We start from the raw sequence: 19058 nt of genomic DNA on the forward strand, positions 1-19058 counted from the left end.
AAACACACTAAACCTTCACAAGTGTTTAACCAAAATCACTAAACCTTCACTAGTGTCTTACCAAAGACACTAAACCTTCACTAGTGTCTTACCAAAGACACTAAACCTTCACTAGTGTAACCAAAGACACTAAACCTTCACTAGTGTCTAACCAAAGACACTAAACCTTCACTAGTGTCTATCCAAAGACACTAAACTTTCACTATTGTCTAACCAAAGACACTTAACCTTCACTATTGTTTAACCAAAGACACTAAACCTTCACTAGTGTCTACCCAGAGACACTAAACCTTCACAAGTGTCTAACCAAAGACACTAAACCTTCACAAGTGTTTAACCAAACACTAAACCTTCACTAGTGTGTAACCAAAGACACTAAACCTTCACTAGTGTGTAACCAAAGACACTAAACCTTCACTAGTGTTTAACCAAAGATTAAACCTTCACTAGTGTCTAACCAAAGATTAAACCTTCACTATTGCCTAACCAAAGACTAAACCTTCACTAGTGCCTAACCAAAGACACGAAACCTTCTCTAGTGTCTAAACAAAGACACGAAACCTTCACTAGGGTCTAACCAAAGACACAAAAGCTTCACTAGTGTAACTAAAGACACGAAACCTTCACTAGTGTCTAACTAAAGACACGAAACCTTCACTAGTGTCTAACTAAAGACACAAAACCTTCACTAGTGTCTAACCAAAGATACTAAACCTTCACAAGTGTTTAACCAAAGCCACTAAACCTTCACTAGTGCCTAACCAAAGACACAAAACCTTCACTAGTGTCTAACCAAAGACACGAAACCTTCACTAGTGTCTAACCAAAGACACGAAACCTTCACTAGTGTCTAACCAAAGACACGAAACCTTCACTAGTGTCTAACCAAAGACACGAAACCTTCACTAGTGTCTGTACTACAAATTGCCCAATACACTACTAAGGAAGCTTCAAAATGTGCAAAACCGGGCGGCTAGACTGATAAAAGGCATTAAATTTCGGGAGAGAATAACTCCTGCACTGATCGATCTACATTGGTTACCTGTTAAGGCTAGGATTGAATTTAAAATTTGCTTGTTGACTCACAAAGCACTTACAAGTGATAAGCCTAAATATCTTCGTGATTGCTTGGTCCCCTACCCTGAAGCTACCAGCGCCACTGTAAGAGTTAGACATGCAGATGACCCACATAGACTATTCGAAATTAGTGTGAATCATGCAATAGGAGGAAGAACGTTCAGTTATGCTGCACCGAGACTCTTCAACGACCTTCCACTCGATGTCAAGAATAGCACAAATGTGGCTGCCTTCAAGAAAAACCTTTAGACTTATCTTTTTAGAAAGTGTTATAATAGTGACCTGAAAACTATTAAGCCTGAATACAAATGCTAGCGAAATAACTGATAACGATACAGAGCAAAATATTAACTGGAAAGGAATTATTTTTTCATACACCAAGGCCCGCCTGAACAGACCTTTAGTGTTTGATGGAGGGCGAGAAATAAACCTCTAAAAGTAAGTAAGTAACCAAAGACACGAAACCTTCACTAGTGTCTAACCAAAGACACGAAACCTTCACTAGTGTCTAACCAAAGACACGAAACCTTCACTAGTGTCTAACCAAAGACACGAAACCTTCACTAGTGTCTAACCAAAGACACGAAACCTTCACTAGTGTCTTACCAAAGACACGAAACCTTCACTAGTGTCTTACCAAAGACACTAAACCTTCACTAGTGTCTTATTAAAGACACTAAACCTTCACTAGTGTCTTACCAGAGACACTAAACCTTCACTAGTGTCTTACCAGACACACTAAACCTTCACTAGTGTCTTACCAGAGACACTAAACCTTAACTAGTGTCTTACCAGAGACACTAAACCTTAACTAGTGTCTTACCAGAGACACTAAACCTTCACTAGTGTCTAACCAAAGACACTAAACCTTCATTAGTGTCTAACCAAAGACACTAAACCTTCACTAGTGTCTAACCAAAGACACTAAACCTTCACTAGTGTCTAACCAAAGACACTAAACCTTCACTAGTGTCTAACCAAAGACACTAAACCTTCACTAGTGTCTAACCAAAGACACTAAACCTTCACTAGTGTCTAACCAAAGACACTAAACCTTCACTAGTGTCTAACCAAAGACACTAAACCTTCACTAGTGTCTAACCAAAGACACTAAACCTTCACTAGTGTCTCATTAAAGACACTAAACCTTCACTAGTGTCTAACCATAGACACTAAACCTTCACTAGTGTCTAACCAAAGACACTAAACCTTCACTAGTGTCTCTAACCAAAGACACTAAATCTTCACAAGTGTTTAACCAAAGACACTAAACCTTCACAAGTGTTTAACCAAAGACACTAAACCTTCACAAGTGTTTAACCAAAGACACTAAACCTTCACTAGTGCCTAGCCAAAGACACTAAACCTTCACTAGGTGCCTAGGCAAAGACACTAAACCTTCACTAGTGCCCAACCAAAGACACTAAACCTTCACTAGTGTCTAACCAAAGACACTAAACCTTCACTAGTGTCTAACCAAAGACACTAAACCTTCACTAGTGTCTAACCAAAGACACGAAACCTTCACTAATGTCTAACCAAAGACACGAAACCTTCACTAATGTCTAACCAAAGACACGAAACCTTCACTAGTGTCTAACCAAAGACACAAAACCTTCACTAGTGTCTAACCAAAGACACAAAACCTTCACTAGTGTCTAACCAAAGACACGAAACCTTCACTAGTGTCTAACCAAAGACACGAAACCTTCACTAGTGTCTAACCAAAGACACGAAACCTTCACTAGTGTCTAACCAAAGACACGAAACCTTCACTAGTGTCTAACCAAAGACACGAAACCTTCACTAGTGTCTAACCAAAGACACTAAACCTTCACAAGTGTCTAACCAAAGACACTAAACTTTCACTAGTGTCTAACAAACTAAACCTTCACAAGTGTCTAACCAAAGACGCTAAACCTTCACAAGTGTCTAACCAAAGATGCTAAACCTTCACAAGTGTCTAACCAAAGACATTAAACCATCACGTGTGTATAACTAGAGACAATAAACCTTCACAAGTGTGTTACCAAAGACACTAAACCTTCACTAGTGTCTAATCAAAGACACGAAATCTTCACTAGTGTCTAACCAAAGACACTAAACCTTCACTAGTGTCTAACCAAAGACACGAAGCCTTCGCTGGTGTCTAACCAAAGACACGAAACTTTCACAAGTGTCTAACCAAAGACACGAAACTTTCACTAGTGTCTAACCAAAGACACGAAACCTTCACTGGTGTCTAACCAAAGACACAAAACCTTCACTAGTGTCTAACTAAAGACACTAAACCTTCACTAGTGTCTAACCAAAGACACTAAACTTTCACAAGTGTCAATCGGTGGGGAATAAAACCTTAAAGATTAGAAATCTTATGAACGAAATGGAATTAGATTTATGCTTATTAACGGAAACTTGGTTGCAGGGAAATATTAGTGATAACTCAAAGATTCAGGAGATGACGCCGTGTACTCATGATTTCTATCACGTACCAAGAAAGGACAAAACTGGAGGAGGAGTGGGTGTCTTTGTGTCGAAAACTTTCTCTAGGGTTTCTATCATGAATGAAATAGTATTTGAAACGTTTGAATATATCTGTTTAAAACTGACAAGAAACAATAAGGTATTGAATATAATATCATTATATAGACCACCAGCGAGTAATATGACTAAATTCATTGAAGAATTTAGTATTCTTGTGGGTGTGGTGGACGATATTAAAAATACATTAATTGGTGGAGACAGTAACTGTTGGGTAGATGATGAAAATGATAATAAGGCTAAAGAACTCAAGGAAGTATTTGAGATGTTTAATTTAATAAACAGTGTTTTGGTATCAACGTCAGTAGGTGGTCATACACTCGACTTGGTCATATGTGGAAAAGACTCAGACCTAATAAAAAACCTTGAAGTGGAACCAGACTTTGAGATCTCAAAAACACATAAACTCATCACCTTTAATGTTAATATAAATTGCACCAGAGTATTGAAAAAATGGATCACATATAGGGAACGGGAAAATTTTGATGCTGAGAATTTTATTGAAGCTAGTGTAGCGCAAATGTCTTGTGTGAACACACAATGTGAACATATGGTAGACATAGAATGTGTTGAGTGCTATACCAAGAAATACAACGACAATTTTGGAAAAATGTACGATACCATGTGTCCCATAAAGAACAAACAAATAGTGGTACGCGAAAATGTTAGATGGTATAATAGTGAGCTATTAAAGGCAAAAAGACACAGACGTAAGATGGAAGGTAGATGGAAAAGAGCCAAATCCTTACAAGCCAGAAATCTATATAATAAGGCCAGAAATGACTATAACGTCCTGTTAGAAAAAACAAAAAGAAAATTCTACAACGGCGAATGTAAAAAAACTAATAACATGAAGGACTTTCACAAAAACCTTGATGATTTGATGGGATTAAAGAAAAAATATGTCTTGCCTGACAATGTTTGTGCAGAGAGTTTTGCTATATTCTTTAGTGAAAAAATTGATAAAATCTATAGAGGCTTCCCCCAAAATCACTTGGAAGGACAGTCAGCTATGCCAGTGAAGGAGGGAAAGAAGTTAATAAAATTTAAGGAAATAAATATGTGCGACTTGTTAAAGGTTATGAGAGAGATGAAGAATACATATTGTGGAAACGACCCTTTCCCAAACAGTTCAATAAGTGAAGCTCCAAACAAACAAGTCGTATATAATATTTACCTGAACATAATTAACCTAAGTATATCGCAATCCTGTTTTCCTAGCTGTGAAAAAACTGCGTTGATCAAACCAATTTACAAAGGGAAAGGTGATGTAAACGAGCTAAATTCATATAGGCCCATTTCAAATTTATCCTACATGTCAAAGCTTATTGAAAAAGTCATAAGTGAGCAATTATGGGCGCATATTGACGAGTTAGAGGTATTCCCGGAAAATCAATCGGCCTACAGAGCTAATCATTCTACAGAAACTACTTTGTGCTCAATAATGAATGATATGATAGGTTTTCTTGATGGGGGAAAGTGTGGAATTTTAATTATGTTAGATCTTAGTGCTGCTTTTGACACTGTTGTGCACGAGTACTTACTTGACGACTTAAAGTCTATTGGAGTGACTCAGGAAGCACTGAAATTTTTTGCGAAGTTACTTAGTGAACAGGAAGACTATTGTAGAAGTTTCTGGAAACCGATCCAATGAGAGAATTCTTATGAAAGGTGTACCACAGGGTAGTGTCCTGGGCCCTATCTTGTTTAACATATATACTATCGAGCTATCACACATCTTGAAAAAACAAAAAGTGGGTTTTAAACTATATGCAGATGATACTCAGTTTTACCTCTCAATTTCAACAACACAAGATACAGGGAAGAAAATTGATGAGATAATGACTGAAATAAAAACATGGATGCAGAGGAAAAAGCTCAAATTAAATGATGATAAAACAGAATGTATGTTCTTTGGCACAAGGGTGGCTTTGAAGAATTACCAGTTAATTCAAAGTATAAAAATTGGTGATGCTGATGTTGGGATTGTGCCTGTTGTGAAAAATTTGGGTGTACTGATAGACTGTAATTTGTCAATGAAGGACCAAATTGTGAACACAGTGAAAGTGTGTAACTATCACCTGAGAAACATAGCATTTATTAGAAAATATTTAACAGAGGGCAGTACAAAAATTTTAGTGATGAGTCATGTAATATCAAGGCTTGATTATTGCAATTCTCTGTACTACAAATTGCCCAATACACTACTAAGGAAGCTTCAAAATGTGCAAAACCGGGCGGCTAGACTGATAAAAGGCATTAAATTTCGGGAGAGAATAACTCCTGCACTGATCGATCTACATTGGTTACCTGTTAAGGCTAGGATTGAATTTAAAATTTGCTTGTTGACTCACAAAGCACTTACAAGTGATAAGCCTAAATATCTTCGTGATTGCTTGGTCCCCTACCCTGAAGCTACCAGCGCCACTGTAAGAGTTAGACATGCAGATGACCCACAGACTATTCGAAATTAGTGTGAATCATGCAATAGGAGGAAGAACGTTCAGTTATGCTGCACCGAGACTCTTTAACGACCTTCCACTCGATGTCAAGAATAGCACAAATGTGGCTGCCTTCAAGAAAAACCTGAAGACTTATCTTTTTAGAAAGTGTTATAATAGTGACCTGAAAACTATTAAGCCTGAATACAAATGCTAGCGAAATAACTGATAACGATACAGAGCAAAATATTAACTGGAAAGGAATTATTTTTTCATACACCAAGGCCCGCCTGAACAGACCTTTAGTGTTTGATGGAGGGCGAGAAATAAACCTCTAAAAGTAAAAGTAAGTAAGTAACCTAAGACGCTAAACCTTCACAAGTGTCTAACCAAAGACACTAAACCATCACGAGTGTGTAACTAGAGACAATAAACCTTCACAAGTGTGTTACTAAAGACACTAAACCTTCACATGTGTGTAACAAAAGACACTAAACCTTCAAACCTTCACATGTGTGTAACAAAAGACACTAAACCTTCAAACCTTCACATGTGTGTAACAAAAGACACTAAACCTTCACAAGTGTGTAACCAAAGACACAACCTTCATAAGTGTAATAAAAAACACGAAACCTTCATAAGTGTAACCAAAGACAATAAACCTTCACAAGTGTAACCAAAGACAATAAGCCTTCACAAGTAACCAAAGACACTAAACCTTCACTATGGTGTACTCAAAATCCTTATACTTTCAATAATGTGAAACCAAAGTCACTAAACCTTAACATTTGTGTAACCAAAGTCAAACTTCACTAGTGTGAAATCAGTTTATTACTCCATTGTCAAGTAATGTGTTTTTTTTATTGTATAATTAGAGTTATTTTTCTGAGCAAGAACTCCAATTGGAACTAAAGGTAGCTAAGTTTGAAAATCGTAGGAGGGGGGAGGGATGTGTGAGAGGGGGGATGTGTGGGAGGGGGATGTGTGGGAGTGTGTAATGTTTAAGAAAGCATACATTTCTTGGATATACAGTAGTCTGAAATTGGGGTATACTTAATTTAGTACAAGTTCGTCGTGACTGGATTTAAATTACTGTCTATTCAAGGAGCTAATAATTTGTTCTTGAAATCAACACTAAAATGTGTAGCAGCAGTAGCTTTATGAAATTGGTATCGAATTCAATGTAAACTCTTATTAAAAAGTTAAGTGAAAGTGTGACCGCCAAAAAAAAGTATAAAATAGGTACAAGTTTGATTCGTGTCCCTATATCGATCCAAATCTCAGAACATTTGTAACAAGGCATTCAACATTTGATCAAGATAACTAGATTCACTTGTGCAATCAAAATCGCTACTTTCTCTTGTAACCAAAATAAGACTACTTAAAACACATCAGCTGCGATAGAAAATCAACCAAAATGAAAATTCATATCACTGGAAACACATTTGCATAATAAAACAGACCTAACTTTACATTGATTTTTTTTTTATCAAATAGAAATATGCTGTAAATTCACAATATCCCAAAATAAGCACCGAAACATCGAGAATATTTTCGCAAAAATTCCAAACACTAAATTGCTGCAAAAGAAAACCCGTATAGATTTCAAAGTTTTACAAGCTACCCAATAAATTTAACTTCCAAATATCCTTTCCATGGCAACGACCAATTAGGGGAGTTATAGTTTTGTACTGTGATGAATGTTACCTAATTTATGTTCAGAATAAAAACATTTTATAGTTTGATTGTTCTGCACATGTAAGTACTCAACGAGGAATCTCAAGAAAAAGCCGAGTTAATCAAAGAATACTTGAAAATGCATAATAGAACATTTATTTGTATAATATAGAAGTATATGAAACCCACTTACACGTATGGATGACTCGCAAACGAAAGTATAAGTGCGGAACTGTGTGAGAAGTATGGAACCTGGATAGTTTGACACGGCGATGTCAGCATTAAAGAACAAATTTGCAACACCAGATTTTAATTTTACGGAGTGCAACACTTGACATATTGGAACGAAATACCGCGAAAGTAAAGCCCATAACAATAAATCTTTAAAAATGAATACTTACATGTGATATCCTCGATTGACGTTCACGTCCTCAACCCTAAGATATAAATGGCTGTAAACAGTCTGAAATTTCAGAATGTAGAACTTTGAAAACCAAGGAAGCATTAATCCTTGTTCCGTCGTCATTGGGAGTTAGGTGGCTCCATCTGTGTTTGGTTTTCATGACCATTATTAGGCTACTTATGCTAATAATTTTTTTTTTCGTAGAATTTTCCATAGGAAGCAATTTTAAAGATACTGAAGAACATGGTTTAAAAAAATATAGCAAGAGGTTTTTGCTCCTGACCTATGTCAAAAGATTATCAAATTTTGAATATTATCATCATTCTTTTGTGAATAGCAAAATAACACTAATTGCAAAGGTGAAAACAAGGAGGATGGAAAATAAAAACAGGGCACAACTGAAGTGAATCACTGGATAGGATCTTCTCTCTTAGCTGGTACATATTGCTTCAAAATGTATGATACACAAGTATGATTTCAATAATTTCAATACTCATATGGAACGTTCAAGAAAAGTGTTTTCCAAAGAAATTGGTAGCATTGCTTCGAGTATTTTAAGTATCAAGGTAAGGTAGAGCATTCAAAATCAACCGAATGTGGAAATTTTGCTTTTGTTCTTAAATTACCTTACATATAACTGCGTTTACCTAAAACTCGCCTTCAAAATAAGAAGCTTTTTTTTCTGCACATCGTTATTGCACAGTGTTTAGCCAACAATCCACATTGACATATTCTGATAAAATTATTTTGGGAATCTTAGATATGAGAGACAGCTAGACACTCTAAAATTGAAGCAATCATAGGCTAGATTCGGTGACTTCACATTTAATCATATTCGCATTTCCAACATAGATTCACACATTTCACTCTTACATTAAATTACTACAATGTCTATAATTGATTAATTAGATACAAATATAACACACGAAAAACTACACAACTTTCTTAACGTCCTAGAAAATAGATATTTCATGGAAGCAAGATCATAAATCAATTATTTTTATATGGAATCATATATATATATATATATATATATATATATATATATATATATATATATATATATATACATGTGTGTGTATAAGTATATATATATATATATATATATATATATATATATATATATATATATATATATATATATATATATATATATATCTCTCTCTCTCTCTCTCTCTCTCTCTCTCTCTCTCTCTCTCTCTCTCTCTCTCTCTCTCTCTCTCTCTCTCTCTCTCAGCCAGCATACCAGCCCCTGGTTACACAAATACATAGGCAACTAGACATGGCCAACATGAGCTCACTGGTAGTGCACTTACTATGGATTCCCTCTCACGTGGGTCTTCTGGCTAACAACACCATTAACTATCTTGCAAAGGCTGCCTGTCAACTGGATCCTCCAGATGCTGATGCTTCCACTTCATCTCTCCTATGCTGCAGAAAAATGGTGCGCCAAGCTGTTCGCTCACCTACTCATCATCGTAGTAATGCCGAGAGAGCCACCAGTGTATCAATACAACATTATGATCACTTCTTTCCTCACCAACACAAGTATCGCCGCAGTGGACTCAGTTTGGCAGGTGGCTTAGCAAGATGGAGTTCCTCACTTCTCCTCCTGTAGGTTATGTGACGCACCCAACGCCAACACCCTAGAACACTATTGCCTGGAATGTCCACTTGTTAGTGACATATTACCCCCAAAGACTCACAGTAGTTGATATATGTAAAAAATTATTGACAGATAATAATTTGCTCGATGAGATCCTCATGCGCCATCCTCACTTTGGTGGATACTGAAAATCAACTGTTTTGTAATATTAACTAAAGATAGGTACAACCTACCTACGAAATCAAACTAAATTAATTTGTATTCCATATGAATTCATTTGTATAACCTTTAATATATAGAAATGAGCAATATTAATTTTGATATGTACTAAATGTCTGTCTATACTTTATTTTGTATTCGTTTGTATAACCTTCATTATATAGTGTAGATGTAAACAATATCGTTTTAATATGTACTTAAATGCCTGTATATACTTTATTTTTTTATTCTTTTGGCATAACTTAATTAAAATGTAGATGTAAACAATAATACTGTATTACCATGTACTCAAATGTCTGACGCTAATGGGCGTAATAAATTGATTAAAAAAAAAAAAAATCTCTCTCTCAACACAGGGTGCTATGAGCAGGATGAGAGGGTTTCATTTTATCTCTGAAGGCTAATGTATTTGACTTCTAAAAATTGAACACTATATGGAAGGCTCGCTTTAAAAGTTTTCTTTTTATTGAACATATACTGTATATATATATATATATATATATATATATATATATATATATATATATATATATATATATATATATATATATATATATATATATATATATATATGAGTGAGCGTCGATGTCTTGAGTGCATTTATGACCATACACCTGAACAATTCAACAACTGGCCAATAATTAAAACTTCAGAATCTAGCTACAATATTTTGTCATCTTTTTTAGGAACAAGAAACTTGAGTAGCATACTGAAATACTGAATGATCTCATGTGTTATAATTTGTAATGTTCACTATCGATGATTTAGTTGTGAATATTTTTAAATATATTTGCTTGATAAATGTTCAGATGATACTACAACTGGACTGAAATGGAACACTCTAAATAAGTCACCCTTAAATAAAATGTTCAATAAAGAACACGATCTATCAGTATTTAAAGAAAATGTAATCAGCCTTATAATACGGAAACTAGTGTAAAATAATACAATTTACGAGTTATTCAGATACTTCAATTGTTAAAACTTAGATACATTAGGGTCTCTACAGATAAAAGAAAATTGCTCTTGTAGAGCCGTAATGTAATATTTTTCATTAGATAGAATTGTAATTCACCTTCAAATTTCTAACAACTTTCAATGAATCCCCGATTTCTTCGATTCTGTCCTAAATCTCACGTCATTGTGAATAGTAATTTGTTTTTAAGGATAACATCTAAATAGATTATACAAAACATTTACTTCGGTTAATCCCTCATCTTTAGTTTCAAAGAAGTTGTTTCATGTCTATATATCTTGTACAACCTACATAAGACACTCATGCAAATTCATATCTCTATTCTTCCCTGTCAATGTTGTATTGGATTATATCTATATTCTTGAATATCTAAGAAGCAATTCGTAATTAGGTAATTTAACCAGGACACAAGTGGTCAAAACCCAGGAAATTTCACTATGAAGGATAAGTTAAAAGTGACTGGGTATCAAGCTGGAAAAAATAGAATCAGGAACAGAGGTTAAGTAGAAAATAAATGGTTTTAGGAACGGAAGGCATCTGCAAATCGTAAAGCGTAAACTGAAATGCATAGCATGAGGTGTAATACTCGCCTATTTGCAGTTTAACCAAGTAACTGAGTACAAGTTTATCATCAATAATTTATATACTTTATCAGTATCAGGTTCTTGTAGTATGCGTTGAATTTTGTATTAACAAAAAAGAAAAAAAAATGTTATATAACCATACTTTATACATAATATATAGCATAATTTGAATATAATTCCTATGACATTCAAAAGTGTATGGTATTCTGATAGGAAAGTGAGATTAAGAGTAAGGATGTAAGGAAAATTGGCCACGAGGGTTGGCTCTACGAAAGCCACTATGGAGAAAAATGAAGTGAAATTTGTTAAAATCACTGTCCAGTGAAGTCAAGTTACTTTACAAGTTTATCCATAAGATATTTACCCACAAATACACCAACTCCCTACACACATTACAAGGAAATTAGTGCGTACACGGGTGATCCTTGTATGCAGGACAAAGGACACGAGGATCCGTCTCCACGGCTGACATAAAGGTGCCGCATTGACGCCCTTTAGTGCCAAGACAAACCCCGTTGAGCCTCACATTACAATCCTCCAGAGTGGTCATTTGGATATCATAGAATTCTTTTCCTTTTTTTATTATTAAATGATTACATGCTATTTATGAAATACAATAAGGGGAGACAAAATTTTCCCAATTTGGATTTTTTTTTAAATGTACACAATTTGAAACAGAATGATTCCAACCTAACCTTGAAAGCTATGGATAGACAACTTTGTGGGTCTAGTCAACACAAGTACTGAAATCATGAAAATTATCACTCCCCAATAAAGGAAAGCTAGCAGTAAAAACTTAAAGCAACCCAAAATGTCATTATCTAAACTTGAGTAAAAGAAAAAAGAAAAAAAAGTAGTAATAATAACTCACCTCCCGCTGTAATCTCCATATGATTATCAATTAATGAGTCAAAGACAGATTCATAGCCTTAAGTTTCAGGTCATCAACTTGGTTTGGACACTCGTATATCATAGAAAGTAATGCTTATCTCGACTTCAGTTACTCAGTACCGCATAAATTTCCATACGATTCCCTTAGAGATCCTTTCAGTGTTTAGGGTAGGGCATATCGACAGTCTAGGTTACTATATAACGTTCAAAGGTAGTTCTCTCGTCACTAATAATAACTAAATAGGCAATATTTGCTTTAGTGACCTAAAAATATAGGACTCTTCAGCTTGAGCATCGATGTTCTTTATCATATTAAACACTAAAACCTTCTTGAAACGCTACAAAATCCCCAAAACCAATCCGTTCCCAAAAAGCCTTGTAAATCTCGAATTTCACTGTCATATCCGTTTTGAAATTGTCCAAACTTGGGCTCAGGTAACTACATATTAATCTCTATGCCTCCAATTGACCGTTCATTAAAATAAAACAGTAATTCACTTCTAAAAAGGTGTAGTCACTTCTGGTTCGGAGTCAAATATTTTGAATATTTTTCCTAATACAAAATACTTGTCGAACCTGCAATCAATAAAGAAGGGCTTTTCAAAAGCTAATGTGAATTCTATTTCAGGGAAAGTGCTTTTATAACTACTCACTGAATAAATAGAGCGGCGTTTTATTTCTCTGTGTGATCCTTGGTGGTCGTTATGAAGCAGAAACAACATAAGGCCTACACTGCACATATTTCGGTAGAATACCATTTTTATATAATTTACTTACTTTTCTATCAAGAATCCAACTTCGTCAAAGTCGTCAGTCAGGGCTCACACTCATCTTCACACGCTGTAAACAATAATGACTAAATAAAACACAGCACCAGAAACAATAACACTGATCTCAATTCACACGACAGCGAGAATCAAAGAATTACATTTGACGAATGGAAGACCAGACTGTCTATTGTCAACAATCTATTCTAAAAAAAAAAAAAAAAAAGAAAAAAATAAAAAAAAAATAACACTACAGGGTATTACAGTAACATAAGAGAACCTAAGATGGTGATTTGACATAAGACAATTAACAGATGCAAGTGGAAGAAAGTGTCTGAGGCGCTTCTTCTGCAGTGACTAGTAACGGCCGATTTGTTAATAGGATATTATCTATCGAGTTTTTGTTCGTTGGAAGAGAGAGTTATTTCATTGTTTCGGAGTAAAACAAAACTAAAGAAAGGGTGTAGAACGGTGGTTTCTGGGTGAATGGAGGTGCTGCAAAGGTTTGGGTAAAAGTACAAGCAGTGATTTTCGATCATGGAAACAAATGTTATCAGTTAAGTTTAGAAAAACAACCTTGTAAATTAGAATTTCTACACGCACACACACACACACACACACACACATACACACACACACACATACACACACACACATACACACACACACACACACATATATATATATATATATATATATATATATATATATATATATATATATATATATATAATTTCAAGAATAATTAACTGTAATTGGATATAAGTTTTAAATAAAGCAAAAAAAAAATCACTATAAAACGAAAGATTTGACTCGTTCGTCAACAGCAGCCCATAAACAAAAGGAACCCTTCACCTTATGCAATTTTAGCGGGAAATATCTGTCGTTCATCCTCTGCTGTGATTGGTGATTATATATGACGTCATACAATATCGAATTTTATGAATGAATTTGACTGGGTAGTGAAGAAACACCTATGCTTAGTATATATAGATGATAATTCATAAATGGTAAAGTTTATGGAAATAAACTCAAAATAGTTATTTATTGAATAATAAATAAATAACGGAACTTGTTGAAGGTTATAGCCTAAATAGATACGTCATATTCGAAGGAATATTTGACTGTGCTCTGACTACGATAGTAGGTGTTCGTGTGGTTGTTTGTTAAACTGTAGTAAGTGAGGGCAACCACCAATCGCATCGAAGGAAGGTATAGCCAATCAGAGGACTGGAATATCTTGCCGAGAGGGAGAGAGAATTCCGAAGACTTATGAGTTGCTGTTCGATAAACCTACCGGAATCTCCATAAAATCATATTTAAACGCTTTAGCTATTGGAGACAGCTTAAAACATCTTTTTTATTTATTCAGTGAATTAGGTATATATATTTTTTTCGAAATATATAGATACGATCCCTTATAAGATTTTTAATAACATACTTTATTAGAGGGATATATTCTGATAATCAAATCAATATTTTTATTTTAAAAAATACGTCTGTGACGTCATCCAGAATAGGATGAATGTTACAGCTTCCAAGCTTCGCTTCGTTTCTGTTTACTGCCTTGAGTGAAATTGTATTATATTGAGCTTAAATAATGAAGTAACTACGTAACTTAAATTAGTATTTTGTTACATTTCAAGTATATTGTATGTAACTGAACAAATGATTGATAAGTCATGATTAAGGATATCGGTAAAAATACCAGCAAAATACATATTTCACATAAATGATGACTTAAAACAGCATCTTTTATGGAAACAAACTCAAACGAATCATTTAGTAACAAAATGGATCGTAAATGTCGTTGTTATATGTATGTATGTATGTATGTATGTATGTATGTGCGCTTCCTTAGCGGGAAATATCTGGCCTCTCATTGGCTGATTCGTCCTCTGTTGTGATTGGTTATTGTAGGTGACGTCATGAAATATAGGATATTAGAGGTAAAGTACCTCTACTTATTGTAGATAAATTAAGACTTGGAATTAAATTTTTCTATTAAAACACACTCAAAATATTATCAATTTAGTAATAAAAAAATAATAGAACTTGTTCAAATGCATAGGGTAAATATAATACGTAATTTTCAAAGAAATAATTAGCTGGGTTCTGGCTATAATGTTAGATGAGTATGTGTGAACTTGTAAATAAAAGAAACAACTAATCACAGCTGAGAAGATACAGAAAATAATAATACGAGAATATTCCTCCAAGAGAGAGTTCAGGGGACTTATGAGTTGCTATTAAAAAAAACTTGACCAAATTTCCATAATATTGTTTTCATATGCAATTACTTTTTTATTGGTTTCATTGTATATTATTACATGGCAATGTATCCTAGTATTCCAACTACTTTAATTTATAGGAAAAATTACGCTCCCTTCGAAAATAACACTCGTTCCCGTCGCAAATGAATAGTTACAGAAATATATATACATCTATATTCGCCGATAATGGGGGACCCCCTTTGGGAACCCGGGGTTTTGGGTGGGGAAAACATACTGGGGAACCGATATATAAACGTAAATCAGTCCTTTTCTTCTCTATACATTTCTTTCTGGTATTTATTATAACCGTAGGAAAAGACAAATCAGTATACCTGGATATATTTGGGAGGAGCCGTTTCAAAGGTTATTTCTTGTAGTAATACAGTAACCAGTGCTGCCAACGCCTGATGTAGATTAAATGTTAGCATTCCATACCTGATATAGATCAAATGTTAGCATTTCATGCTAACATTAGCACCCATTTGTTCGTTCGTTCGTTCGCCCCATCTTCCGTCCTGCGCATATATAACCCCCCTGCGCAGGAGTTTCTCTCCCTTATTACTCTTTTTTTACCGTATTATTTTCTCATTGTATATTCGCAGTCACTGTTATTTATCATGCATTCCATTTTCCCTTCTTATATTGGGTTTATTTGTTTGGTTATTTCCTTTCCCATTTGTACGTACGTTCGTTCGCACGAGTTTCCGTCTTGCGCATATATCACCCCCCTTCGCAGGAGTTGCCTCTCCCCTATTACTCTTTTTATTACCGTGTTTTTTTGGTTTCATTGTAGTTTATTCCATGGCAATGTAACCTAGGATTCCAACTACTTTTTCTTATAGGAAAAATTACGCTCCCTTCGAAAATAACACTCGTTCCCGTCGCAAATTAATAGTTTCAGAAATATATATACATCTATATCCTCCGATAATGGGGGACCCCCAGTGGGAACTCGGGGTTTTGGGTGGGGAAAACATACTGGGAAACCGATATATAACCGTAAATCAGTCCTTTTCTTCTCTATGCATTTCCTTCTTGTATTTATTATAACCGTAGGAAAATACAAAACAGTATAACTGGATTTATTTGGGAGGAGCCGTTTCAAAGGTTATTTCTTGTAGTAATACAGTAACCAGTGCTGCCAATGCCTGATGTAGTTTAAATGTTAGCATTCCATACCTGATGTAGATCAAATGTTAGCATTCCTTGCTAGCATTAGCACCCATTTGTACGTTCGTCCGTTCGCACCAGTTTCCGACCTACGCATATATAACCCCCCTGCGCAGGAGTTTCTCTCCCAAATTACTCTTTTTATTACCGTAATATTTTCTCATTTTATATTCCCATTCAATATTATTTATCATACATTCCATTTTACCTTCCTATATTGGGTTTATTTGTTTGGTTATTTCCTTTCCCATTTGTACATACGTTCGTTTCATCAGTTTCCGACCTGCGCATATATCCCGCCCCCTGCGCAGGAGTTTCCTCTCCCCAATTACTCTTTTTATTACCGTGTTATTTTCTCATTTTTTATTCCCATTCAATATTATTTATCATTCATTCCATTTTACCTTCCTATATTGGGTTTATTTGTTTGGTTATTTCTTTCTCTCTTCCTGGTTGCACATAAATACTTACTCTGGACTAGTTTTTTTATCCAGTTAATTCTCGGTATGATCATCTCATTTTATATTCCCATTCAATATTATTTACCGTTCATTCCATGTTACCTTCCTATATTGTTTTTATTTATTTTTGTTGGTTATTTCTTTTTCTCTCCTCTGTGTCTTATAAATCCTTTCTCTGGTCTAGTTTCCGTATTTAGTTCATTCATGTTTACCCGCTAGAGTTCTTTGTTTTTCCCTTAACCAATCACCACCTTAGGCCTATGCAGATATCTCCCTACCCCCCCCCCCCACTTCCTTTATCCCTATTAGCAGTTTTTCATAGCCTTGGTTCCAATGCCTTTCCCGTTGTAACCTTTGAGCTGGTGAGGTGTTCATTACAAGTGCGGTTTCTTTTTTCGTATATTGCGATGGAGCAAGTTATAGAGTCGTTCTGTTTTATCTTATAGGCAAGTCATTCACGTGTTTTATTGCTATTCTGAATCCATCATTCGTAAAACTAAGAAGAAACGCCGTTGTGGTTATACCTTTACTGCCTATAAAGGTACTTTTTTGGACAATAGTCGTCTACCCCCATGGAAGATAATATTATGTGCCATCCACTTTTTGCATAAACATTCGGACCATGAGACCCTCATGGATGGTATCGACATATGTTCGAAAACTAGTGTCGATTGGAGAAGTTTCTGTTCCCAGGTTACCGAATACTTCGACGTTTTCTTCATAAAAGTAAGTCATTCCTCAATAGCCATTATACGTGTTTTGTGACCGGGGTACTTCTAGGCAAGGTTAGGTGGGTTTGTTAGGTTCTGTGGTCTTTCTGTACTATTTATATATTGTGTAACAGTTATATGGAAAAATTATTTAATATTCGAATGGAAATATTTATCATTTCTGCCACTAGTAATGTCATCGTGTCGTTGGTAGTTCTGTGTTCCATTCGTCACCGTTGGTAGTACTGTGAAACAAAGTAAGTCATTCCCCAATGCTTATTATATGAATTTGGTGACCGGGGTACTTCTAGTCAAGGTTAGGTGGGTTTGTTAGGTTCTGTGGCCTTTTGGTACTTTCTATTTATTGTTTAATAGTTATATGGAAAAATTATTTAGTTTACGTATGGAAATATTTAGCATTTCTATCTCTAGAAATGTCATCGTGTCGTTGGTAACACTGTGTACCATTCGTCAACGTTGGTAGTTCTGTCAACCATTGGTAACGTTGCTAATGTTATCGTCCCCTACATCTGTTGTTTAAATATTTTAACTCAGTATATATGTCAACAGTGTTAATATTTATATGATTCATTTGTATTGTATTTCATTGTGTGATTTCGCACAGGAAATATATGATTTCCTATAGTAGATATCGTGATTTAACTGGTTTTCTCATTCATTTCATCCGTAATAACATCAACCAATTCGTCAACTTATAACTAACCGAATTGGTTGATCTGTTTGTTTGCGATTATATAACCGTAAATCAGTCCTTTTCTTCTCTATGCATTTCCTTCTTGTATTTATTATAACCGTAGGAAAATACAAAACAGTATAACTGGATTTATTTGGGAGGAGCCGTTTCAAAGGTTATTTCTTGTAGTAATACAGTAACCAGTGCTGCCAATGCCTGATGTAGTTTAAATGTTAGCATTCCATACCTGATGTAGATCAAATGTTAGCATTCCTTGCTAGCATTAGCACCCATTTGTACGTTCGTCCGTTCGCACCAGTTTCCGACCTACGCATATATAACCCCCCTGCGCAGGAGTTTCTCTCCCAAATTACTCTTTTTATTACCGTAATATTTTCTCATTTTATATTCCCATTCAATATTATTTATCATACATTCCATTTTACCTTCCTATATTGGGTTTATTTGTTTGGTTATTTCCTTTCCCATTTGTACGTACGTTCGTTTCATCAGTTTCCGACCTGCGCATATATCCCCCCCCCTGCGCAGGAGTTTCCTCTCCCCAATT

General features: G+C 35.0%; 1 long non-coding RNA gene across 1 annotated transcript in view; it reads right to left on the minus strand.

Moving 5' to 3' along the window:
- The window catches only part of LOC137651925 (uncharacterized), a 37852-nt gene extending 29617 nt beyond the window's left edge, over window positions 1–8235 (minus strand). Inside the window, exon 1 of the long non-coding RNA XR_011046135.1 lies at window positions 8138–8235. This is a non-coding gene — a long non-coding RNA (uncharacterized lncRNA). The remainder of the gene's footprint in view (window positions 1–8137) is intronic.
- Between the last annotated feature and the right edge of the window lie 10823 nt (window positions 8236–19058).

Source organism: Palaemon carinicauda, chromosome 13 (genome assembly GCF_036898095.1).
Source record: "Palaemon carinicauda isolate YSFRI2023 chromosome 13, ASM3689809v2, whole genome shotgun sequence".
Lineage (NCBI taxonomy): Eukaryota > Metazoa > Arthropoda > Malacostraca > Decapoda > Palaemonidae > Palaemon > Palaemon carinicauda.